This window comes from Bos indicus, chromosome 2 (genome assembly GCF_029378745.1).
Source record: "Bos indicus isolate NIAB-ARS_2022 breed Sahiwal x Tharparkar chromosome 2, NIAB-ARS_B.indTharparkar_mat_pri_1.0, whole genome shotgun sequence".
In the NCBI taxonomy this organism is placed as follows: Eukaryota; Metazoa; Chordata; class Mammalia; order Artiodactyla; family Bovidae; genus Bos; species Bos indicus.
This window is the reverse complement of record NC_091761.1, coordinates 35193999-35220309: the sequence shown is the minus strand read 5'-3', so window position 1 is coordinate 35220309 and position 26311 is coordinate 35193999. Positions and strand designations below refer to the sequence as shown.

The 26311-nt window shown below is 37.9% G+C and overlaps 1 protein-coding gene across 3 annotated transcripts in view; it reads left to right on the top strand.

Annotated features, from left to right (window-relative positions):
* Positions 1 to 1572: 1572 nt before the first annotated feature.
* Positions 1573 to 26311, top strand: part of TANK (TRAF family member associated NFKB activator) — a 96163-nt gene continuing 71424 nt past the window's right edge. The window contains exon 1 of one of the 3 annotated variants that reach the window (XM_019971878.2): positions 1573 to 1718. The gene's annotated coding sequence lies outside the window, so the exon portion shown is untranslated. Of the gene's footprint in view, positions 1823 to 20039; positions 20168 to 26311 lie in introns of those variants that run through there. The other 2 variants (XM_070767497.1, XM_019971875.2) reach the window with 2 other exon arrangements.

Sequence of the window (26311 nt, the reverse complement as noted above, 5' to 3'; positions counted from 1 at the left end):
CACACACAGCCAAAATTTCCTCCAAAAGAGTCTTTGTGTGTCTTGGCCTCAGGACCTTCTTGCAAACAGAGCTCCATCAAGTTGAGACCGATTACCCAGAATTAGCTGGTTCTGCTGTGTCTTGGGCTCATACCAAGCTCATACACCAAAGTAAAAAAAAAAAAAAAAGGCGGGGGGGAGGGGGGAGAAGAGGGATGGGGCCCAGAATGGAGGGATCATTGGGGCATTTCCCAGTTAAAGCATCAACAGCGATTTAAAAACAAACAAACAAAACTATGTTTATAAAATCCAACTCCAAAAAGTAAATTCTTTAGAGAAAAGTTTTCCTTTCACCAATGGCTAGTTCACTTTTTTGTTGGCTATATTTATAGTATTAGATAGGCTTTGTTTTCCCATTATACACAAGAGAATTTGAGGTTTATATCAGTAAACTAATTAGACAATGTAAGATTCTAAAGGATATTAATACTTCCTTATATGTTAGATAAGTAAATGGAATGTTTTTAATCATAAGCTTATTCATCATTTTAGATTAATTCAGAATTATTTCCTTTTTATACAATAATTTCTTCAGGAATAGAAATATCTCAGGCTTATTTGACACTTAAGAGAGGGTGGTGTTTTAAAGTGGAAAAAAAACTAGACCAAGAATCTGAAGTTCTAAATTCTAGTCTTTTACTGACTGGGAAGCTTTGAGTAAGATCTCAGATTTCTTATCCGCAAAATGCAGGAGCTGAACGAGGAGAGGGCTCCATTGCCACAGTCCTTTTCCTGTTTAATAACCTGCTACACTGAGAAAAATACACTCAGATTCAAAAAACAGATTTTAATCTGAGTGCTGCCTCTAACCTTCTTGGTGACTTTGAGCATTTGCCCTCTCCTGTTTCCTCATCTGTAATAAAAAGGAAATGGAACAGATGGTGTTTAAGGACACCAGCTCTGAAATTTTACAACAAAGGAAAATATCTGGGGTGCACATGCTGCCTTCTATTTGCATGTAGAACTTGATGTTTTGCTCCAAGTAGCCTGAGAAGAATCTATGTGTTTGTAAAGCATTTCCCCAGTGTTCTGGCACATACACTTATCCATAGAAGAGCAAATCTTAATTCCCTGGGAGGAAAACTCTTAAGAAAGCAGAAAATTGTGGTCAGACTCTGGAATCCAGCATAAACTTTATTATTATGAGGCTTCATTCTAGTGACCTCTGTAGGCCATGTAGCAAAGACAGCTATACTAAAATCTTGTCTTCACCTGCTGTTTATAACTATACTGCTTAGGTCCAAAAGTGATTTCCTAAAACCTTAAAAAAACATTTATCAAATATGCTTTCTTTAAAATTTTCTGACATGAAAATGTGCTTAATCCAAATGTATTTTGGGATTTACAATTTCTGGATTTTTGTTAAAATGTCCTAGCTCTTCAAGTAAAGCATCTTTGCTTCAAAAGGAAGTCAAAGCTACAGTCACGGTGGTTTACAGACATTTCTGGTAGCCTTTGCTTCATTTCAATATCTTGCCATGATTGGCTGTTGATAGTTACAAAAAAGGAAGTCTTCAAGTTGGGGGATTTCTCAGTGGAAGTTCCCAGTTTAACACAAGGGAGATCTCAGGACAGTTTAAGCAGCATTACTAGAGCCTGCAGATAAAACTTCCAGACTCTGTAGCTGTCTACTTTAAAGAGCAGTAGTCTACGAAGGAGTCTTGTAACCTGCAAAAGAGGTAATCAGAACTTTAGTAGTTCTTACCAATTCACAAACTAGCAAGGTAGCCTGGATGTCTTAAACCGCTGTGTTGCAGATTCGCTCTACAATTGATTCTGTTAAGTGAGTAATTTATGATGTGATTCAATAACGTCTTTTGTTCATTGCCATAGTTGGAAGTTCAGCCTTTTAAAAAATGTGGTCCCTAGCCAAGATTACAAGAAATTTTTAAAAACTGTGATCCTTTTGCTACTGTCCCAACTTTTAAGATAAAATTTATGTCTCTATTTGAAATGTTTTTTTTAAAGTTTATGTCTGGAATACAGCCTTCTCCAGTGAGTGGTTTCTATAACGTAAAACTTAAAAGGTATATATTTGGCATAAGTTAAGTTGTATATAGCTTATTAGGTTGAAAAGTAAATGCTATATATATATATTCATACTTTTTTGGTTAAATTTTTAAAGATCAATTCTGACCTGATTCAGTGTGTTCCTTTCCATCTTCTAAGAAATATGTTTATAAATATTTCTTTACAGTATTTTCCTTATATTAATAGAAAACTTTGCATTACCTATCTTCAAACACTTAAATTTGCACAATAGCAATCCAGTCTTATTTCATTATCAGTTGGCCTTTATTTTCACAAGAAGTGAATATTAAAGATTGTGTAGAGTATTCTTAAGAATAAGTTGATTCTTCAAAAAAGATGAAACTACAACGGTCATCACTACTGTTATATAAGCACTTGCCATTTATTGTGTCTGCCAGAGGGAAAATGATTACAGGACCTTCCAACTAGTAGCTTCAGTCGTGTCTGACTCTGTGCGACCCCATAGACGGCAGCCCACCAGGCTCCCCCGTCCCTGGGATTCTCCAGGCAAGAACACTGGAGTGGGTTGCCATTTCCTTCTCCAATGCATGAAAGTGGAAAGTGAAAATGCAGTCGCTCAGTCGTGTCTGACTCTTAGCGACCCCATGGACTGCAGCCCACCAGGCTCCTCCATCCATGGGATTTTCCAGGCAAGAGTACTAGAGTGGGTTGCCATTGACTTCTCTGAGTAACTAGCAGAGCCAGGGCTTAACCATAAATCCACATCACTTCTTTTTTTCTGGCTCTCTGTTACCACTGCCTTACCTTCTTACAACATTGAAAGATATTTTAGGATATCTTATCCAAACTGCAAAAAGGATGGGGTTTTGGGGGAAGGGTAATACTGGGCCAAGGTCACAGGAGAGCCAAGTCATTTACAGAAACAGATAATTCATTCCTAGGTCTTCCTTGTCCTTACTTGCCCACCCCATCTCCTCACTCCCTCCAGGGCTCTCTTCTACCTGGGCACAGGTTGTCACATTTATCTGCCCCCATGCAGGACAAGGACCTGGGAATGTATTCCAGGTCTAACCTGACTGAAGTTCCTGCTAGCAGTCAACTAAAGCAACGTCCAATTATTTCTCTTAAACACTTGTGACAGTGAAAGACATGGCCAACTGGAAGATTCAAAGAAATCTCTAAAATTCCTCCCCAAAAGTGTTGGTTGGAATTTCATGAAACTTACGCACTAATTTGAAGAAAACAATCATTCTTTACAGGAAAGAAACTTCCTGTCTGCAAACATTTTTTCTTTCCATGTGCTAAGGCCTCAGGAAACAGGTTGTTTATTATAAAATGTATTCCAATGCATTTTGTCTTCTTCATGAGGTTAATAGGGATGCAATCTTGATAAGGACATTCTTTCCATTGTATTTTCTAACTAAATACTGCTGACATTTAGGAAAGTTCTTGATGTAATAATTTTATCTTGCATCCAGTCATTGCATTGATATTTTACTTATTCTAAATTATTTTGGGTAATTCACATGCAATGCCCAGAAAGGAAAAACATAACTTTGTCTTCTTTTTTTCTTCTGATGGTAACATTGGCAAGAACTTCTAGAACAGTGTTTAATAACAGGAGATAGCAGCCAACCTCATCATGTTCTGATCTCAGTGGGAATTTCCCTAGTGGTTAACATTAAGAATGACGTTGGCTATTGGTTTGAGATAAACACCTTAATCATAAAAACCAAATAACTACCAAATATACTCCTAACCCTAATTTGCTAAAAGTGAATCAAGACTTCATGTTAAACTATATTCATTGTCTTTTTTATATCATTAGAGACAACCGTACAAGTGTTTCTACTTTTAAACTATATGGGTCCTGTAGTTACATGATACAGTAATTGCATTTTTTAAAGTACATGTTATAGAAATCATCCCACAGTAATAAAAGTAGGTTCATAACTATAAAGTGTATTTTGTTATCGCTCTAGATAATAAATTGGCTGATCAAAACAAAACAAACCAAACCTACACATTTCCTCCTTTTCTCTTCAGTCCACATGCTTTACGCCTCTCCTCTATTATTTTGGCTTCACAATTCAGTTCACAACTCAAATTAACAGAAAAGAATGAAAACAATGTGGCATAGCCAAGGAACCCTATCAAGGCAGAGCAACCATTACTCAAACAAAGCAGCTGCTCCTACACATTGTGCAAAAAGCTTTCTTCCTATTTTAGCAGTGCTATCTGCAGGCCACAGTTCAGCCAAAAGTGGTGTGCAAAATGTGTGTCCAAATTGATTCACCTTATACCAGTTTATATTAACAAAACACATACTGAAAAAGAAATGCCTATAGTTTATTGAGAGTTTTTGCATTCCTATTTATAAGTGAAATTAATCTTCATTTTTATTTTCTGATAAAACTACCAAACATTTCCATGTTCTAAAAAAGTTTCATGGGACTTAGTGGCTCCTTGAGATGTTTAAAGAGAAAATCTTAGCACGTTTGTCCTTGGCACACATTTTTGGAAGTAATTCTTTAAAAACTTTTCAATGTTTTCTGTTGTTATTGATCTATTCAAGTTTTACGCTTATTTTTCACACAGTTTAGGTTTTTTATGTATTTTATAAGTAAAGTTTTATGAAAGTTTTCAAATGTATTATTATGCAAAGTATTGTATTTCTGATCATCTTCATAACCATATGGATAACCATTTTCATTATTAACTTTGTCCATTTATGTTTTCTCTTTTTTCCCTGATATGACATGTCAAAGTATGAATCTCTTGGATGTATCACTTTTATGGTTAGCTCTTTTTTAAATAATTAATTATTGCCTTTATCTTTATTCTATTTTCCTACTGCCCTTCCCTCTTTTTTTTAAACTATTTTACTTTTCCTTTCCTTAGTTTTAGAGTCGGATGTTTAGTTCATTTATTTGTATTATTTCCTATTTGGGAATCAAAGTATTTAATTCTAGGAATTTTCTGAATACTATTTTAACAACTCTTAAACACTTTTGCTATGTCAATTTCACATTATTATTTTGTTTTTTAGTTGCCATTTTATTTCCTCTCTTATCCCAGAGTTATTTAGGAAAACAAAGGGTTTTTTCTTTAGCTAATATATTAGAGTAAAAGTGAACAAACCCTACAGAGAGTTCCATGTACAACCCTGCCTCTTCCCCATCCTTCCCCCTGCTCCCCAAGACAAATAGTTTCCCCTATTATTAACATATTAATGTATGGTACACTTGTGACAATTGAGGAACAATATTGGTACATTCTTATTAACTCAGTTTATAGTTTATTTAAATTTCCTTATTTTTTCCTTTTAAAAAATTGAGGTAAAATTCAGAGCAAAATTAAACATTGTAAAGTGAACAATTCAGTGGTATTCAGTCCACTCACAATCTTGGGCAACCACCACATCTATCTAGTTTCAAAGCATTTTTATTACCCCAAAAGGAAACCCTGTACCATTAAGCAGTTGCTCTGCTTTCTTGTTCTCTTCAATCCCTGGGGACAACCAGTCTGTGTTCTGTCTATACGAATATAGCTATTCTGCATATTTCATGTAAGTGAAATCATATATGTGACTTTTTCTGTCTGACTTTTTTCACCCAGCATAAAGTTTTCAAGATACATCTATGTAGTGTGTATATGCAATTTATTAATCCATTCATCTATTGATGGACAGGGTAGCTGAGCTGTTTTCCCTTTTTGGCTGTTGTAAACAATGCTGCTATGACTGTGCATTTGCATTGTTTGAGTACCTAATTTCAATTCTTTTAAGTATTTGCCTCACAGTGTAATTGTGCATTTGAATGATTTTCTTATGTTTAACCTCCCTTTCATTCCAGGGATAAACCACACTTGATCATGATGTATAATCCACTTAATATGCTACTAAATTCAGTTTGCAAGTATTTTGTGGAGAATTGTTGCATCTTCATCCATAAAGAACCAACTCCAGTTTTCTTGCCTGGAGAATCCTGGGGAAGGGGGAGCCTGGTGGGCTGCCGTCTATGCGGTCGCACAGAGTCGGACATGACTGAAGCGACTTAGCAGCAGCAGCAGCAGCAGCAGCATCCATAAAGAACGTGGTTTTTAGTTTTCTTGTAGTATCTTTGTCTGGCTTTGGTATCTGAGTAATGCTGGCCTCATACAATGAGTTGGGAAGTGTTCCCTCCTCCTCTATTTTTTTAAGAGTTTGACAAGTGAAGTGAAGTGAAAGTCACTTAGTCGTGTCCAACTCTTAGTGACACCATGGATACAGTCCATGGAATTCTCCAGGCCAGAATACTGGAGTTGGTAGCCTTTCCCTTCTCCAGGGGAGTTTCCCAACCCAGGGATCAAACCCAGGTCTCTGGCATTGGGGGTAGATTTTTTACCAGCTGAGCTACAAGGGAATCATTCTTCTCTAAGTGTTCAGTAGAATTCACTGGTGAAGCCATGTGGTCCTGAACTGCTTTGTTGGGAGGTTTTTGGTACTGAGTCAATGTCTTTATTTGATACAAATCTATTCAGTTTTTTTCTTTTTTCTAGATTCAGTTTTGGTATTTTGTATTTATAGGACTTTATATATTTCATCTAGATTATCTAATATCTTGGTGTGTGGTTATTCACACTATTCTTTTATAAATAATTCTTTTTTTTTTTTCTGTTTGGTGTGGTAATGTCCCCATTTTCATTTCTGATTTTAGTTACTTGTTATTCTTTGCCCTTTTCTTAAGTCTAGCTAAAGTTTCTATTTTTTTGATCTTTTCAAAGAACTGACTTTGACTTCATTGATATTATTATTTTGCTATTCTTTATTTTATTCATCTCTGCTCCAATCTTTATTATTTCTTTCCTTCTTCTGTCTTTGGATTTAGTTTGCTCTTTTTCTCTACTTCCTTGAGCTGTAAAGTTAGGTTACTGATTTAAGATCTTTCTTCTTTTTTAATGTAGACATTTACTTCTATTAATTTCCCTCTGAGCACTGCTTTCACTGCATCCTATAAATTTTGGTATGATTGAATTTTTTTCACCCATCTCTAAGTCTAATTTCCTTTTTTAACTCATGATTTTAATATGATTTCCTTTTTTAACTCATTGGTTATTTAAAAATGTGTTGGTTGACTTCCTATTTGTGGATTTTTCATTTTTCATTCTGTTATTGATTTCCAGCTTCATTTCATCTGGTTGGAGAATATACTTTGCATGATTTCAATCTTTTTAAATATATTGAGACTTTTTGTGGCCTAACATTTGATCTGTCTAAGACGGGAGAATGTTCTATATCCACTTCAGAAGAATGTGTATTTTGTTGCTGTTGGGTGGAATATTCTATATATATATATCTGTTAGATCTATTATTTATGTTATTATTCAAGTCTACTACATCCTTTTTGGTCTTCTGCTTTTCTATCCGTTACTAAAAGTGATGTAGTGAAGTCTCCAACTGCTAGTGTAGTACTCTCTATTTCTCCCTTCAGTTCTATCATTTTTTGTGTTATATACTTGCGGGGGGCTCTACTGTTTGATGTGTATATGTGTGTAATTGTTATGTCTTCTTGATAAATGACACTTTTGTCATACATAAGGTCTCTTTTTTGTCTCTAGTAACAGTTTTTAACTTAATCTATTTTGTTTGATATGAATTTAATCACCCCATCTCTCTTCCACTATTTGCATGAAAAATTTATTTCTGTTATTTTATCTTCAACATACTTGTGTCTATGGATCTAAAGCAAGTCTATTATAGACAGTATATTGCTTGATCTTGTTATATTATCCACTCCACAAAACTCTGCCTTTTGATTAAGAGGTTAATCTATTAACAGTTAAGGAATTACTGATAAGTAAGTGTTTACTTCTGCATTTTTATTATTTGACTTCTATATATATTATACCATTTTTCTGGTCTTCACTTCCTCCACTACTGCCTTCTTTTGTGTTTGATTCTTTTCTGTGTACCATATTATTCCCTTCTCATTTTCTTTTATGTATTTTTTCAGATATTGTCATAGTGGTTATCATGGGGATTATAATTTGAAACATTTATAACAATCTAATTTGAGTTAATACCAGCTTAGCCTTAATAATACAGAAAGCTCTACTTCTATACAGTTTATTTCCCTCTTCTACATCCTTGTAATCACAAATTTCATCTTTATACATTGTGTGCCTGTTAACATAGATTGATAAATTATTTTTAAGCATTTTCTTTTAAATATGTAGGAAATAAAAAGTTACAAACCAAAAACAAAATCATGACAGTCTTTATAGCTACCTAGATAGTCTATGGGGTCACACAGAGTCGGACACGACTTAAATGACTTAGCAGCAGCAGCAGATAGTTACCTCAACCAAAGTGTATTTCTTTGTGTTGCTCTGAATTATTGTCTAACAACCCTTCTATCTGAGTGATAGCTGCTCAGTCATGCCTGACTCTTTGCAACCCCATGGACTGGAGCCTTTCAGGCTCCTCTGTCCATGGAATTCTCCAGGCAAGATTACTGGAGTGGTTGCCATTTCCTTCTCCATTTTATCTGAAGGACCCTCTATAATTCCTTTAAGGGTAAATCTATCAGCAACAAACTTTCTCAGCTTTTTTTTTTTTTTTTGTATCTCAGAATGTCATAATTTCTCTTTCATTTTTGAAAAATGGTTTTGCCAGATACAGAATTTTTCATTGACACCTATTTTTTTTCCCCAGCATTTTAAGTATGTCATCCCACTGCCTCTGGCCTCCATGATTCCAAAGTGAAATTGGCTGTTAATCTTACAGAGGATCCCTTGTATATAAAGAGTTGCTTCTCTCTTGCTGCTTTCAAGATTCTCTTATTATTGTCTTTGGCATTTAACACTTTGATTATAATGTATCTCAGAGTGAATCTATGAGTTTAGCCTACTTGAGTTCATTGAACTGCTTGAATGTGCAGCTTCAGTCTTTCAACATATCAGGAAGTTTTCAGCCATTATTTCTTTAAATTTATTTTCTGCTCCTTTACTCTCACCTCTCCTTCAGAACTTCCATAATGTATATTTTGGTTTGCAAGATGATGTTTTATAGGTCTCTTAGACTCTATGAACTTTTCTTTATTCTTTCTTTTTTTTTCTGTCCCTCTATCTGGATAGTTTCAATTATCTTATCATCACATTTACTAACTCATTTTGCCTGCTCAAATCTGTTGTCAAACTCCTCTAATGAATTTTCCATTTCACTTATTGTATTGTTTGTCTCCAAAATTTCTATTTGGTTTCTTTTTACAATTTTTTTTATCCCTTTACTGATAATTTCATTTTGTTCATATACCATGTTCTGACTTCCTTTGGTTGCTTGTCCATGGTTTCCTTTAGCTCTTTGGGCATATGTAAGACAATTAATTTAAAGTAAGATATTTTTCTACTAAGTACAATCTCTACATTTCCTTAAGGTAAACTTTTAAAGACTTTTTAAATGATAATTCTGACTACTTACTTAGTAAAATTAAAAATCAACTGCATGTACAACCAGCTACTTAAGTTACAGATATTACCTGTACAACATGGGTTTGAACTGGTGGGGCCACTAATACCTGGATTTTTTTACAAACATGTACTACAGTACTGCTTCTCTGGTGGCTCAGTGGGTAAAAAATCCACCTGCAAAACAGGAGACTGCCTGCTATGCAGGAGATCTGGGTTCAGTCCCTGGGTCAGGAACATCCCCAGGAGATGGAAATGGCAACCCACTCCAGTATTCTCATCTGGGAAATCCCATGGACAGAGGAGCTTGGCAGACTATAGTCCATGGGGTCACAAGAGTCAGACACAACTTAGTGACTAAACCACCAACTACCACCACTACAGTCCTACATGATTTGTAGTTGGTTGAATCTGCAGCTACAGAACCATGGATATGGAGGGCTGACTGTAAAGTTATATGTGTATTTTCAACTCCTTAGCGGGGTTGGTGTCCCAATCTTCTGGTTGTTCAACTATCAACTGAATCAGCTAATGTTTACTGAGTTCCTCCTATAATTTAGGTCCTGTTAATATATTATCCCACTGTACACACACACATATAGACACAACATTTGAGGCCAGTAATATTATAATTTATACTTGACAGGAGAAGAAACTGAAGCTCAGAGTTGGTAAAGTCATGTGGTTAGTGAATGGCAATACCAACATACGAATGAGGCAGTTTTAATGAGAGCTCTCATTTATAGTCTGTTTGCATTAGGCTGTATCAACTTGAGTTTGCCTTTGTGAGGGCAATGGCCATCTAGGCCTCAGACTGGTATTGCAAGTTTCTTTAATATCAGTTTTAATAGCCATTCTAACTTCAAAAACATCTAAATAAGTGTTTTAGAATTTAAAGTGTGGTGCATATCATAAAGGGAAACGGATAGGGTGAAATATGAGCCCGTAGTTCTAACCTGGAAGAGAAGTGAAGTGAGGCCCTTGCTTTGACTCAGCCCATTCAGCTGAGGCCTTAACAGACCAAGCAAAATGTGAAGGAAACAACGTTCTGCGATTGAGAAAACACACTAGCAAACAGGACAGAACTATTCTGTCTGAAAAGAACAAAACAGGGAGCATTGGAGGTATTGAAAAAAGCCAGAAGAGGAGGCAGGATATGAGTCTATAGAGAAGTAAGAAGAAACCTTATACTATGTTTCAGTTCAGTTCAGTCCAGTCGCTCAGTCGTGTCCGACTCTTTGTTTAGAGTTTGGATTTTGTCCTAAGGTTAATGGGAAGTAACCTTGGGTGCTAAAGGAACATAATCAAATTTAGACAGTATGAAGAATTCTTTAAAAACTAGGAATAAACTACCATATGACCCCACAATACCATTACTGGGCATATACCCTGAAGAAACCATAATTGAAAAAGAATACACATAATCCAATGTTCATTGCAGCACTGTTTTTTTTTACAATAGCTAGGACATGGAAACCACCTAAATGTCCATCAAAAGATGAATGGATAAAGAAGATACATAAATAATATTCCATTGCATATACGTAGTGGAATATTACTCAGCCATAAAAAGGAATGCATTTGAGTCTGTTCTAAAGAGGTGGATGAATCTAGAGCCTATTATACAGAGCGAAGTAAGTCTGTATCTTACTTCACAGACTAAAGAAAGAGAAAAACAAATATATTAACACATACATGTGAAGTCTAGAAAGATGACACTGATTTGCCTATTTGCAGAGCAGCAATGGTGACACAGACGTAGAGGACAGACTTGGGGAAGGGGAGAGAGGGACGAATTCAAAGAGTCACATTGAAACATATCCATCACCATATGTGAAATAGACAGCAGTGAGGATTTGTTGTCAGACTCAGGGAACTCAAACTGAGTGCTCTGTGACAACCTAGAGGGGTAGGATGGGGTGGGAGGTGCGAGGGAGGTTCAAGAGGGAGGAATGTATGTTATACCGATGGCTGATTCATGTTGATATATGGCAGAAACATGGCTCGTCGGTGAAGTGTCTGCCTACAATGCAGGAGACCCAGGTTCAATCCCTGGGTCGGGAAGATCTCCTGGAGAAGGGAATGGCACCCCACTCCAGTACTCTTGCCTGGAAAATACCACGGACGAAGGAGCCTGGTGGGCTGCAGTCCATGGGGTCGCTAAGAGTCAGACACGACTGAGCGACTTCACTTTCTTTCTTTCAACACAGTACTGCAAAGCAATTATCCTCCAATTAAAATTTTTAAAAAGAATTTTTTTAAAAAAGAAAAAAATTGGAATTTGCCGAGAGAAAGTTAGGGGAAACATTAGAAGACAAACATGGTAAATGTGAATTTGAAGATGGTCTGAACAAAGAGTGTCAATAGAAACAGTGTGGTGGTGAGGACAGAAAGTGACAATGAGGGCAGAGTGAGGTGAAAGTCGCTCAGTCGTGTCCAACTCTTTGTGACCCCAGGAACTACACAGTCCATGGAATTTTCCAGGCCAGAGTACTGGAGTGGGCAGCGCTCCCTTCTCCAGGGGAACTTCCCAACCCAGGGATCGAACCCAGGCCTCCCGCATTGCAGGCGGATTCTTTACCAGCTGGGCCACAAGGGCAGCCCAAGGGCAGAGTATATGCTTGCAAAAAAAAACAAAAACAAACTCAGACTTTCCTGCCAGTCCAATGGTTAAGACTCTGAGCTTTGACTGCAGGGGGCATGGGTCTGATCCCTGGTTGGGGAACTAAGATCCCAAATGCCATGTGGTGCAGCCAAAAAAAATCTTTTTTAATGTTGTAGAGGAATGCTCACAAGAGTTGCTTATTAGATGATTGATAAACCACTGGGATGAGAGTTTTACATCTTTGTTATCTGAGCAATGTTTTCCTTTCTTTGTTCCTCTATTGAGGAACATGAAAAAATAAGAAATTACCTGAGGGGCCAGTGGTTAGGATTCTGTGCTTTCACTGCCGAGGGTCTGGGTTCAATTCCTGGTAAGGAACTAAGAACCCATGAGCCATGAGATGTGGCAAAAAAAATAAATAAACAAACATGAAAAAATAAACATATAATTTTCAATTCTATTTGTAATTATTTACCTTTATGTTTAAAAAAACATAAAATAGTATATGTTCAATTACAATGTCATTGCTAGAATGAGAACCTATCATTTCCTTGTTTTCACAAATAGAAAATAAGAAAATGAGGAAATTAGAACTTTCTCCTTCCTGCCACCTCTTTTCCAACCACTTGAGATCTTGTTGCTATAATCAGGAAGTTTAGAACACATTATTACTAAATTATTTATTTATACTTGGACTGTATGTTAAAGATCACTTTTAATATTCTCATTATATTTGTGACAAGTTTTTGTCTCATCCAATATTTAAATTATTTCAAATATTTATAGGTATTTCTTTTATAACAGAATTTCATCTTAGTTTTTGTACTTTGATTTCCTTCCTGACTTACTAAAGTGTATGTTCAATTATTTCGGTACAGAGGTGATATATTTCTGAACTATGAGGTATCTAAGAATGCCTTAGGTTTCCTTTCCTATGCAAATGATAATTTGTGTGGGTATAAACTTTGTAAGTCAAATCTATTTCAGGCTATGTATATGTTATTCTATTCAGCTTCTGAAGTTTAATGTTCAAGATAAGTCTATTTTTCCTTTCTTCCTTTGAAAGTAGTTTATTTTTTCTGAATTCTGTTTTTCTTTTAGCTGCATTGTCTTAGCTTCAGCATGTGGGATCTTAGTTGTGGTTGTGGGATCTAGTTCTCTGACCAAGAATTGAACCTGGCCCTCTTTCATTGGAAGTGGGGAATCTTAGCCACTGGACCACCAGAGAAGTCTCTTCTCTGGATTTTTATTGAATTGTTTCCATACTTGAGACCAAGAAAGCTTTCCCTCACCTCCTCTCTCCAATGTTTTTTGAGCACCCTATTCTTACCCCATTGTAATGTTATAATACCACATTGTGTAGCAATTGCCTGTTTCTTATATGCATATCCTCCACAATAGACGCTAAATTCTTTTTTAGGTAAAACTGTGTCTTGGTAGTCTTTGTGACTCTAACTTTTAGCATACAGCAACCACTCACAAAATAGTTCCAGAATTAATGAATGAATTGATACATCATTGAATAGTAAAATTTTTCTCTGGATAGATCAAAATGTTTGATCTCTTTTTATTGGTATGTTTCAAAACTCATTGAGGTTTTTTTCATCTCTGATTGCCTCATATCAAAGTATTACTTCAGATATATTCTGATATATCTTTAGCTGCTATTTCTGTTCCATTTCCTCAGATTTCTTTTTCAGAAGATGGAGCACTCTCTCTCCATTATTATTATTTCCATTTAATTGTTTCCATCCATTTATCCTTTCCCTTGTAGCTCAGATGGTAAAGAATCTTCCTGCGATGTGGGTAGACCTAGGTTCGATCCCTGGGTTGGGAAGATGCCCTGGAAAAAGGAATGGTTACGCACTCCAGCATTCTTGCCTGGAGAATTCCAGGGACAGAGAAAACTGGCTTCCGTCCATGGGATCAGAAAGAGTCGGACATGACTGAGCAACTGACATTTTCTCTTTTTCACTTCATTGCTGCTGCTGCTGCTAAGTCACTTAAGTCGTGTCCGACTCTGTGCGACCCCATAGATGGCAGCCCACCAGGCTCTGCTGTTCCTGGGATTCTCCAGGCAAGAACACTGGAGTGGGTTGCCATTTCCTTCTCCAATGCAGGAAAGTGAAAAGTGAAAGTGAAGTCGATCAGTCGTGTCTGACTCTTCATGACCCCTTGGACTGCAGCCTATCAGGCTCCTCCGTCCATGGGATTTTCCAGGCAAGAGTACTGGAGTGGGTTGCCATTGCCCTCTCTGTTTCACTTCATTATCTTTCCTCTAATAATATTCTGTAGTATGGATTCCCTTTCTTATGTTCAAATAAATATTCAGATTTTGACATTGCATGTTCTACATCCTTACAGCCTTAACTTACCCATCTTTGTTATTTCTCCCTCCTTATCTTAGTCTAATATGATATCTTAGATTTCAAGTTTTGTATCACAGAGAATACAAATCCAATTCTTTCCGTTTACTTATGGTTATGGCAAACCATTTTCTAAAGTGTTCACTTTCCCCAAATTTTGGGGGACTTTGTTCTTCTTCCTTTATGCAGCACAATCTTTTCAAAAGGATGCTTTATCTTGTATTACACTTATTAATACAAGTTTATCTTGTATTAAACTCATGGCAAGTTTTTTGTAGCCCTTATAACTAGATGTGTGGATTTTATTTGGTTCTTCTCATTATCTGCCTGATTTCTACTAGCTCCTCAGCATAGGTCTTGAGCTGGGAGACATAAAGACATGCATAGCTCATATCTAACTTTTGAATCTAAAGCTAACATTTATCAATGTTCTCACTATGAGTACTGGCCTAAGGCGAGATCCCTCACCCTTATTGTCGAGTTATTGTAATATGAAGAGAGAATTCCTGGTTAATTAGAAAAAAAAAATCATTCATCTTTTCCTTGACCGGCACCATGTATGAAAATTAAACTCCCAGAGGGTCAAACACACCAGTCTGTCTGCCCAGGCCCTTCCGTTATTTGCTTCACATATCCTTAGATACAGAATATCACGTGTGTCTACACCTATTGGAATCATGTTGGTATTCTCCAAACCAGAGGTCCAAACTATCAATAGATAATAAAAAGAAGTACTAATGGGGGAATGATGGGGCAACAAGATGTGTAAAAAAAAAAAAAAATAGCATTTGGAGGTAATACGTACTAGTGGAGTTACTACTGTCCATTTCACTAGTAGGTGCCATAGGGCAGATAGCTTGCTTACTATCCTTAAAGTCACAAGTGTGCTCACCTTCAAACTACAAAGCTTGATGTCCATTTCAGCCCTATGGTTCTTGAAAATGGCTAAAAATCTTGTCAAATTCTGTCAGTAGGATGCCTGTCAACAGGGTTACATCTACTCTTGAAGAGTTAAGTCCCAAGGTAGCAAAGCTTGGCAAGTGAATGCCTATTTCAATTGAGGGTCCTGTACAGGGTATAGCTTCTCAGCCATGTGCAGTGGGTCTGGTCATCAATCCTGCCTTTTGATGCTATTATGAGTTCTCATATTTTTCTGATTTTTCATAAGGCATTTAATTCAGAGAGTCTGAGACAAACACAGCTAGTCCAGATGTCATCCTAAATCAGAAGTCAACCAGATTCTATTAATAGTGATATTTCACATCAAAGATTTGACTGAGCTCATTGATGCATACCTGACATTCCAAGTTGTAGTAGTATTTATACTGGCAGCTTTCCTTGTTTCTGGATTTATATTCAGAACTCTCAATAAAATATTTAGCAGTTTTGAAAATAGGTTCTGAAATGGTTTTAATAAGCCTGCAGTTCTCATTTTCATTTCATCCTACCCTCCAATACTTGCTTGCTAACCTTAGGTACATAATAATATAAGGAAAATTAGAGTGAAATTACATCATTTTTAAAGGGTTATTCCTCAAATTCCTAACCTTAATAAAACATATTGTATTTAACGAGTTTATCATGGGGCTTCCCTGGTGGCTCAGTGGTAAAGAATCCACCTGCCAATGCAGGGGACACGGATTCCATCCCTGGTCCGGGAAGACCCCACATGCTGCAGAGTAACTAAGCCTATGTGCCACAACTATTGAGGCTGTGCCCTGGAGCCCAGGAGCTACAGCTACTGAAGACCATGTGCCCTAGAGCCTGGGCTCTGAAACAAGAGAGGCCACCATGATGAAAAGCCACGCACCACCACTAGAGAGCAGCCCCCACTCTCCACAACTAGAGAAAAGCCCACGCAGCAGTGAAGGCCCAGCGTAGCCAAAAATAAATTTTTAAAAAATCATTATAAAAAAGGAAAATGTTTGACACCATTTTAGCACAAAACTCATCCATTTAGCCCAGCATTTATGCATATTTCAGCCATTGGAGAAGTATGCAGCCACTTCTCTTCATGACTACAACATTATGGGAGTGGAAAGATAAAAATATATAGTTAAGAAATGGATATGTTTAATTTTTTTCTTTCTTTATTTAAAATGTTTAGCACTTTCGTATTTCAAAATGCTCATGAATTCAGTTTTAGATTCTGAGTATATTATTAAATTCTACTATTTAAATTAGAAATAGTCAAAGTAGCTCCTTCAATTTGCTCAGAAGCAGTGCTGGATAAGTTAGACTTCATTAAAATTAAATTTTTTTGCTCTGCAAAAGACACTGTAAAGAGAATTAAAAGACAAGCCACAGACTGGTAGAAATATTTTCAAAAGATACATCTGATAAAGGACTGTTATACAAAATATACAGAGTATTCTTAATATTCAACAATAAGAGAACAAATAATCCAGTTTTAAAATGGATCAAGAACTTTAACAGATAGTTTACAAAAAAGATATACAGACTAAAATCACCATGTGAAAAGATGCTCCACATTATATATCATCAGGGAAATGAAAATTAAAACACAATGAGATACCACTACAATCCTTTTAAAATGGCCAAAATCCAGAACACTGACAACACCAAATGCTGATGAGGATATGAAGCAAAAATAATTCTCTGACATTGTTGCTGCTGCTGCTGCTAAGTCACTTCAGTCGTTTCCGACTCTGTGCAACCCCATCGACGGCAGCCCACTAGGATCCTCCATCCATGTGATTTTCAAGGCAAGAGTACAGAAGTGGGTTACCATTGCCTTCTCCGGCTTTTGCTCTACAACCCAACAATCACACTGCTTTATATTTAGGAGTGTGAAAGTAGCTGAAAACACATGCAAAACCCTGCATACTAATGTTTATAGTAGCTTTATTCATAATTGCCAAAAGTTGGAAGCAACCAAGATGTCTTCCAGTAGGAATGGATAAACTGTGGTACATCCAGACAATGGAGTATTATTCAGCATTAAAAAAAAAAAATGATTTTTCAAGCCATAAAAAGACATGGAGGAAATTCAAATGCATATTACTAAGTGAAAGAAGCCAATCTGAAAAGGCTACATAAAGTGTGGTTCCAACATATGACATTCTGGAAAAGGCACAACTATGAAGACAGTAAAAAGATCAGTGGTTGTCAGAGATTAGGGAGAGGAAGAGATGAACAAGTGGAGAATAGAGGATTTTTAGGATAATGAAATTATTCTATTATAGTTCAGTTCAGTTCAGTCGCTCAGTCGTATCCGACTCTTTGCAACCCCATGAACAACAGCACGCCAGGCCTCCCTGTCTATCACCAACTCCCAGAGTCCACCTAAACCCATGTCTATCAAGTCGATGATGCCATCCAACCATCTCATCCTCTGTCGTCCCCTTCTCCTCCTGCCCTCAATCTTTCCCAGCATCAGGGTCTTTTCCAATGAGTCAGCTCTTTGCATCAGGTGGCCAAAGTATTGGTGTTTATGGTACTACAATTATGGATACACGTCAGAGTATATAGAGTATACTGGTATCCTCCAGTATAGTATAATACTATAATGATAGATATATGTCATTTATGCTTCTGTCCACACTCATGGAATGTATAATACCAAGAGTGAACCCTAATGTAAACTATGGACTTTGGATGATAATATGTCAATGTAGTTTCATCAGTTGTGACAAATGTATCACTCTGGTGGGAAATGTTGATGATGAAGAGTCTTATGCATGTTTCAGAGTAGGGAGTGTATGGTAAATCTCTATATGTTCCTTGCAAATTTGCTGTGAACTTAAAATCACTCACAAATTTTTTTTTAAAAAGTACTGTACTATCATGATTAACTCAATTACTTATTACAAGAAAACTGTTCAACTGGTCACAATGCTCTACCAAAAAGTTTCTGTTTTTTAAAAAGACAATGTTTTTAAAATTATGTTTTGGCTTTGACTTAAAAAATAAGCCAAATATTCAAGATAATCCAGTAAAATACACTGTAATTTGGCAAGTCTTTAAATCCTTAGATGTACTGGGCCTAAAGAAAGAAGTGTAAACGTCCACGATTCAGAAGTGTAGGGAGAAATTGAGGCAATCAGAACTTGATTGTTATGCTCTAACAGAGAAAAGTTACTATCCTAGGAGGAGCAAGATACTGGACTCCCCTGGAGGGATAGCAGCTTCTAAGTAATATGCAGCAGTACAACTAGAAAAAAAGGAGCTCAAGACTGCAGAGCTAGGTTTGAAACGTTCAGGATGAAGAAAGAATCTTGGATAGACTGAAGACCTGTCTAAGCATGGCTTGTCCAAGATCACTAGGACAGGCATGTTCTCAAATTTGGAAATTTCATCAAGTCTGTGGATATAAAGCTATGTTCTAGAGTGGGTTCTACCTGACAACCATATATAGTATTCATGGTCATTTTAATCTTGGTTTTGAAATTGCTATTTTCAACACCCTTAATATGCTTGTGCTTGGTGATGAAGTCTTTTTCAAACACCACCAACTCTTGTCAGATACATGCAAAAATAGTGATAGTTTTTAAAAATATTGTTTTAATTAAATAAATAGTAGGCTTCTGGAAGTGTTACATGCATTCAGCCAAATACAGTTATACCTCAGTCAATGTGGAGAGTCCCAACCTTCAGTGTTCTCAGGGAGAGTCCATATACTTATATGCTGTGGATTTGACTACTCTTTTCCTAAAAGGAATACTAGGAATGTGCTTGATGGTGGGAAGGAGCCAGGATGACATGACTGACTCCAGACAGCCCCTTTCATTTGCAGAGCATTTTGAATTTTACCATTTTTTTTTTTTTTTGGCTTACATTATCAGTTGATCCTGCAACCATCCATCCAGTGAAGTAGGTTATCCTTGTCCTCTGCTGTCAGATTTTAGAAAATCAAGATTCATTAGATTAAGCAACTTGCCTGAGATAGTAGATATCCGAGCTAAAACTTTTCTTGAGCTATCGGTCTAAAATTTTCATCTTGGAAAATATTCAAGCATGGGTAGGAAATGGAATAACGGAGAATCCTAAGTTAGGGGAAATTTTTTAAATAGAGATCTACTTGCATGTAGCAATCATTCAGCTTTAGCAAGTACTTTTAATGATAGGTGTTGCTAGTTGGGGAAAACCCAAATGGGTGTGTGTGTGTGTGTATGTGTGTGTGTGTGTGTGTGTGTGTGTGGTTTTTCTCAGCATGTGGAGCTTAATAACCCTAATCACGTTCACATGAATATCTTCTGAAAATGACGATTCTTGGAATTCACCCCAGTTGCTCTTAACTCTTGGAGAAGGGCATGGCAACCCACTCCAGTATTCTTGCCTGGAGAATCCCATGGACTGAGAAGCCTGATGGGCTACCATCCACTAAGTCTCAAAGAGTTGGACAAGACTGAAGTTACTTAGCTGAGCTCTTAACTCTGGGAATCTCTAAGGGTGAATCTATATCTTTAACAAGAGACCCTCCGCTGACCTTTAAACTTGACTTCTCGTGCCTTTCCGGGTCGGTAGTTTCGGGCCGGGCTGCGCTGGGCGGGGCAGGGCTGGGCGGGGCTTGGGTGAGGTTGGGGGAAGTGGCGGGAGGGGCACGGTCTGGCTTGGAGGGGTGGAGGGTGAAGGGTTAAGGGATCCACGCGCAGGCGCTGCCCTCTGAACTGGAACGGAAAACAACTTCCGGTTGGAGTCACTCGGCCGGGCGCCGGCGACTTAGAGACTGGAGAGACCGGTGCGGAAACCCTGAGCTGTGAGTAAGAAACTTCGCTAGCGAGTTGCAGTGTCCGAATGCGTCGGGCACGGCGACGGAGAATTTGTGTGTGTGAGCGAGAGGGATGCGCTGGCCGTATGGGCGCCACAGGGAGAGAAGCCGCGGAGCTGCGGAGACAACCAGTTCTCATGGTGGGGAGGGACTTTGTGCGAAAGAAATCACCTGGGTCCCTGTCCCGGAGCGGACCGGGAGGGGCTTTCCGGGCCCACGGCGTCTGCGCAGCAACGACGGCTGCCGGGGACGGATCCTGCCCGATTCCGCGTCGGCCGCTCTCTGTGACTTGATTTCTTGGCCTGCCAACCGGGGAGGCAGGCCTGTGATGTCAGAGTGAGCGGTAGACCCCACCTGGAGGTCCCAGCCCCCTTGAGGACCGAAGGCTGCCTTCCAGAAGTTAATACTATCTTTGTTACTCTTTCAAAAACTTCCTAGGTTCTTTCTGTTGTTTTTTTTTTTTCCCCAAGGTTATTGCACAGTTTCTGTCTCAGCTTTCCTGTGGGGTGTCATCATAGCCTTGTCACTGAGAAGTTGGGTAACCTCCCCGAGGGTCAAGGAGAAACTGGATGGCTGAGGCGGAAAGAGCAGAAGCAAACCCTGCCCCCAGTGGGAACCGGGCGTTAGGCGGAATCCCTTGTGCGGTGTAAACTGACTAGTGATGAGTTACACGTGTAACAGGCTGTGCTCGTCACGAAGTGAAACAAGGAGGGGGAAGATACTCAAACCAAAGAGACTCTGTGTCTCTTACTATGCTGTAACAAGAAGTAGAGCAGCCTTTGCTATATAAAGTGTCATGTGTCTCACAGATTCTTTTGACAAGTTGTATCTTAAGAGAGAAACGGTAGTAAAGGAAGTGAAGTGACACGAAAGTGAAGGGAAATAGCGTGATCTGTTTCCCTACCACGACGGGAATACACACTTCAAAGAGGGGGAACAGAGAAGCGAGCTCTGTAGTCTGCTGAAAAAAATGTTTTGTCCCTCTCATTGGGGAGGAGAAGAGAACCCTAAAGTGCTAACAGTCATGTTTTAAGCAGAAAATGAAACTCCTTCACGGCCCTTTCCCCAGCCACAGGTACTCCAACGCCTTGCACATCTCTCTTAGTTGTACATAAACGTGTTATTTCGCTTTCTTATGAAAATCAGATTGTATGTGCATACAGTCCTATGATTTCGTTTTTCAGATAGAATATATATGGAAATCTTAACCATATATAGCTCTGCTTTACCTTAATGTCATCATGGGATTTCTTTGCCTGGATGTTCCAAATGTAGTTAAACATCTCTTAATATGGCCTGTCTATATATTTTGCCCTTGTTCTTCACGATTATTTAATCTATATTTCATTAGGATACAAATTATTAACCCTTTGTGAATTATATGGCGAATATTTTCAAGAACTATTAGTCTTTGGGTTAAAATGCCCAGGTTTTCTCTTAAGAAGATGGTCCTCACTCAAAAATTATTAAAATATTTTCCTATATTCATTAAATATTCTTACGGTTGTTATGCTTTACTCATTAAAACATATGAAAATTATTTTTTAACATTTTATAAGATAGGGATTTAGCCATTTTTGCTGAAATCATTTGCTGAAATCAATTAATTCCCAATGGGCTAGAAATACTACCTTAATATAGTAAATTTCCAGGCATACATGAGTCTTTTTTGGATTCTTATGTCCCTTTGTTCTGTTTGCTTCTTCCTATACAATTACCAATCTCTCTTTGTTTAGGCATTTTGTAGTCATTCATACGGAGAAGGCAATGGCACCCCATTCCAGTACTCTTGCCTGGAAAATCCCATGGATGGAGGAGCCTGGTAGGCTACAGTCCATGGGGTCGCTAAGAGTCCGACACGACTGAGCGACTTCACTTTCATGCATTGGAGAAGGAAATGGCAACCCACTCCAGTGTTCTTGCCTGGAGAATCCCAGGGACGGGGGAGCCTGGTGGGCTGCCATCTATGGGTCTCACAGAGTCGGACACGAATGAAGTGACTTAGCAGTAGCAGTAGCAGTCATTCATAAAGCAAGTCCCTCTTTAAATATCCTTGGTGATTGTGTTCTCTCTCAGGTAAAATTTAAAGTAAACTATTTATATTTCATTAAAACAGGTTTCTTTGGGGGGTTTTGTTGTTGTTGTTGTATAGTTGCTCAGTCATGTCCGACTGTTTGTGACCCCATGGACTGTAACCCACCAGGCTCCTCTGTCCATGGGATTTCCCAGGCAAGAAAGCTGATATGGGTTGCCATTTCCTTCTCTAGGGGAGAGATTCTCGTGCGTTGAAGGCAGATTCTTTACCACTGAGTCACCAGGGAAGCCCTTGGGGGGTTTTAACTACCCACTAATATTTTGTGACTGACATGTAGATGATTTATATATCTGGCCAACTTTCTAAAATTACTGGTTTTAATAAATTGTCTCTTGAATTTTCTAGGAAAATAGTCTTCTGAATATAATCTTACCTCCTTCTTTATACTTACTTCTTTCTTTTTTTTATAAATTTCTACCTTCTCCAAAACAGTGATATATAATAACAGTGATTCTGGCCATCCTTATCATATTTATTCATTTGCAGTTATTTTTATTGTGTCATCATTGAGTATGAATTTTATAATAAATTTCAAATAATTTAATTTATCGAAGAAGTGTCTTTAATATTTCTAGCTTTGGGGATTTTTACAGGGAATAGATTTTGGATTGTGTCTAAAGTTGGGGTTTTTTTATTTTGTTTTTTCTTTTGCATTGGCTAGCACTTTGAGAGCAGTTTTGAACAGTAGATGTTGAGTTTTCATTTGGTGTATATATTTCTTGTTGTCTTGATGTATTTTCATTGCTACTTTAGTACTAAACATTTTTATCAGGAGTGGAAGTTGAGTTTTGTCGTATATGACATTTTGGCATCTAATGTGGCCAATCATGTGGTTTTCTTCCTTGACCTTTTAGAGTGGCAAATTGTTTTAGTAGATTTCTACTTTTGTTGTTGTTGTTGTTTTTAATTTTTATTGGAGTATAGTTGACTTATAATGTGTTAATTTCAGGTGTACAGCAAAGTATATGTACATATATCCACTTTTTTTGTTTGTTTGTTTTCCCATATAGGCCATTAGTCAGTTCGGTTGCTCAGTCGTGTCTGACTCTTTGTGACCCCATGGACTGCAGCACTCCAGGCTTCCCTGTCCATCACCAACTCCCAGGGCTTGCTCAAACTCATATCCAATGAGTCGGTAATGTCATCCAACCATCTCATCCTCTGTCGTCCCCTTCTCCTCCTGCCTTCAGTCTTTCCCAGCATCAGGGTCTTTCCCATTGAGTCAGTTCTTTCCATCAGGTGGCCAAAGTATTGGCATTTCAGCTTCAGCATCAGACCTTCCAATGAATATTCAGGACTGATCTCCTTTAGGATGGACTGATTGGATCTCCTTGCAGTCCAAGGGACTGTCAAGAGTCCTCCAACACCACAGTTCAAAAACACCAATTCTTCGGTGCTCAGCTTTCTTTACAGTCCAACTCTCACATCCATACATGACTACTGGAAAAACCGTAGCTTTGACTAGATGGACCTTTGTTGCCAAAGTTATATCTCTGCTTTTTAATATGCTCTCTAGGTTGGCCATAGGTTTTCTTCCAAGGAGCAAGCATCTTTTAATTTCATGGCTGCAGTCACCACCTGCAGTTTCAATTGTTTCCCCATCTATTTGCCATGAAGTGATGGGACTGGATGCCATGATCTTAGTTTCCCGAATGTTGAGTTTTAAGCCAACTTTTTCACCCTCCTCTTTCACTTTCATCAAGAAGATCTTTAGTTCTTCTTCGTTTTCTGCCATAAGAGTGATGTCATCTGCCACCACCACCAAATATCAAGGTTATTGATATTTCTCCTGGCACTGTTGATTCCAGCTTGTGCTTCATCCAGCCCGGCATTTCACATGATGTTCTCTGCAAATAAGTTAAATAAGCAGGGTGACAGTATATGGCCTTGATATACTCCTTTCCTGATTCAGAACCAATCTGTTGTTTCATGTCCAGTTCTAACTGTTGCTTCTTGACCTGAATATTGATTATGGAGTATTTAATAGATTTCTCTGGGCTATACAGTAGGTTCATTAGTTATTTTATATAGTGTGTATAGATCAGTCCCAGTCTTCCAATTTATCCCTCCCCTTTAACTCATGTTAACTGTAAGTTTGTTTTCTACATCTGTGCTCTACTTCTGTTTTGTAAATAAGTTCATTTGTATCTTTGATTTCTAGTTTTTGAACCAACCTTACACTTCATCATTGTGTTGAATTTAAGCACATAGGTTTCTTTTTGGTAACAATTTTATTTAAAATCAGTGATTGAGTTACATCTGTAGTCATCTTTGTTCCTATTATCTTTGCCAGAGTTTAATATCAAGGCTATGCTGATTTTCTAAAAAGAATTTAGAATAGTTTTTTCTTTCTATGATTTGAGGTAGTTTAAATAGCTTGTTTAGTTGCTAAGTTGTATCTGACTCTTTGCAACCCCATGGATTGTAGCCCACCAGGCTCCTCTGTCCATGGGATTTCCCAGGCAAGAATACTGGAGTGGGTTGCCATTTCCTTCTCCAGGGGATCTTCCTAACTCAGGGATTGAACTCAGCATCTCCTGCATTGCCAGACTTAGCTCAACTTGCTGAGCCACCAGTGAAACCTAAAATAGTTTAAGAGCTCTCTGTTTGAAAGTCTGAAAGAATTAATTCATGAAACCATCTGAAAGTACAGTGGACCCTTAAATAATACCTGGAGGTTAGGGGTGCCACAGCTCCCAGTAGTTGAAAATCTGCAAGCAGTTTATAGTCAGCCCTCTCTTTCCGAGGTTCTGCATCTTCAGATACAATCAACTGCAGATAGTGTAGTACTGTAGTATGTATTTAGTGGGGAAAAAAATTCGCCCGTAAGTATATCCATGTAGTTAAAACCCATGTTGTTCAAGGTCAACTGTACATTGTTCTTAAGGCAACAGTAATATTCAGCAGAAAGATCCAGAACTTTAAAAGGCAAACAAAAGCTCCTTAGAGTAAATCCTTATAATTGAAGGGGTGTGAAGCACCAATAATGTAGAGAATGAAGAACTGCTGTACTGATCCTGGTCATTTTATCCTCCACCTTTTTTTATTTTTCAGGGAAAATGCTGTAGGTACACTGAGGGTCTAATAAAGTGCTTTACGGTTTTTTCTCTCCTCCAATTTATAAAGGAAAGGGTGTTGCTTCTACATGGGCAAGCTTTTATGCCCTGAAAGAACAGTTTCACTTTGTTGTCATCAGCTTCCCAATTTTCCCAGGAAATTTCTTGCTTTAGAGGTAGTAACCAAGCTGACATTCTACTCTAGCCAAATCCTATAGGGGAGTTTCAAAATGAGTGGCTGAGAAAATATACAAGCTCAGCATGCTTTGACTTACTGAATATGAAGTGAAAATCAGCAACAGTCTAGGTATGTACATAGCCTGTGGACACACTTAAGAACAGGGCTGGCTTCTGAGGCATAGAAGCCATATAAGCACAGCCCTCTGTTTGGCTCAGCTAACGAATGGCTTACTGTTAATATGTGGATAGTAGTGTATTATGTAATCTCTGGGAGAGCTATTCACTTTTATAAATGATTATTTTAAATACTTTTTGATTGCTTTCAAGTAAGACTATTACTTTAGATAATGCAGTTTAGCAGTATACATCTGTGAACTGGAGGAAACTTCAAGACGCTCATAAATGTTATTTACAGAGGAATGCAGGTATTCTGTCAGTGGATATTTGAGTATCTTAAACATCTGTTAATCTAGAACACGTGATTATTGGCATAATTTGGGGGCATGCCCTTCCCTGGTAGCTCACTGGTAAAGAATCTTCTGCCAATGCAGGAGTTGGGTTGGGAAAATTCCTTGGAGTAGGAAATGGTAACTCACTCCAGTATTCTTGCCTAGGAAATCCCATGGATAAAGGATCCTGGTGGGCTACAGTCCATGGGGTCACAAACAGTCAAACACAACTTAGTGACTAAACAACAACCTATAACAGACAAAGACTGCATATTTTTAAAAAGCATACCAGTTATCTGTCAGAAAATGATTAAAAAAAAAAAGAATACATAGCCTCTTGATGTAAAACACT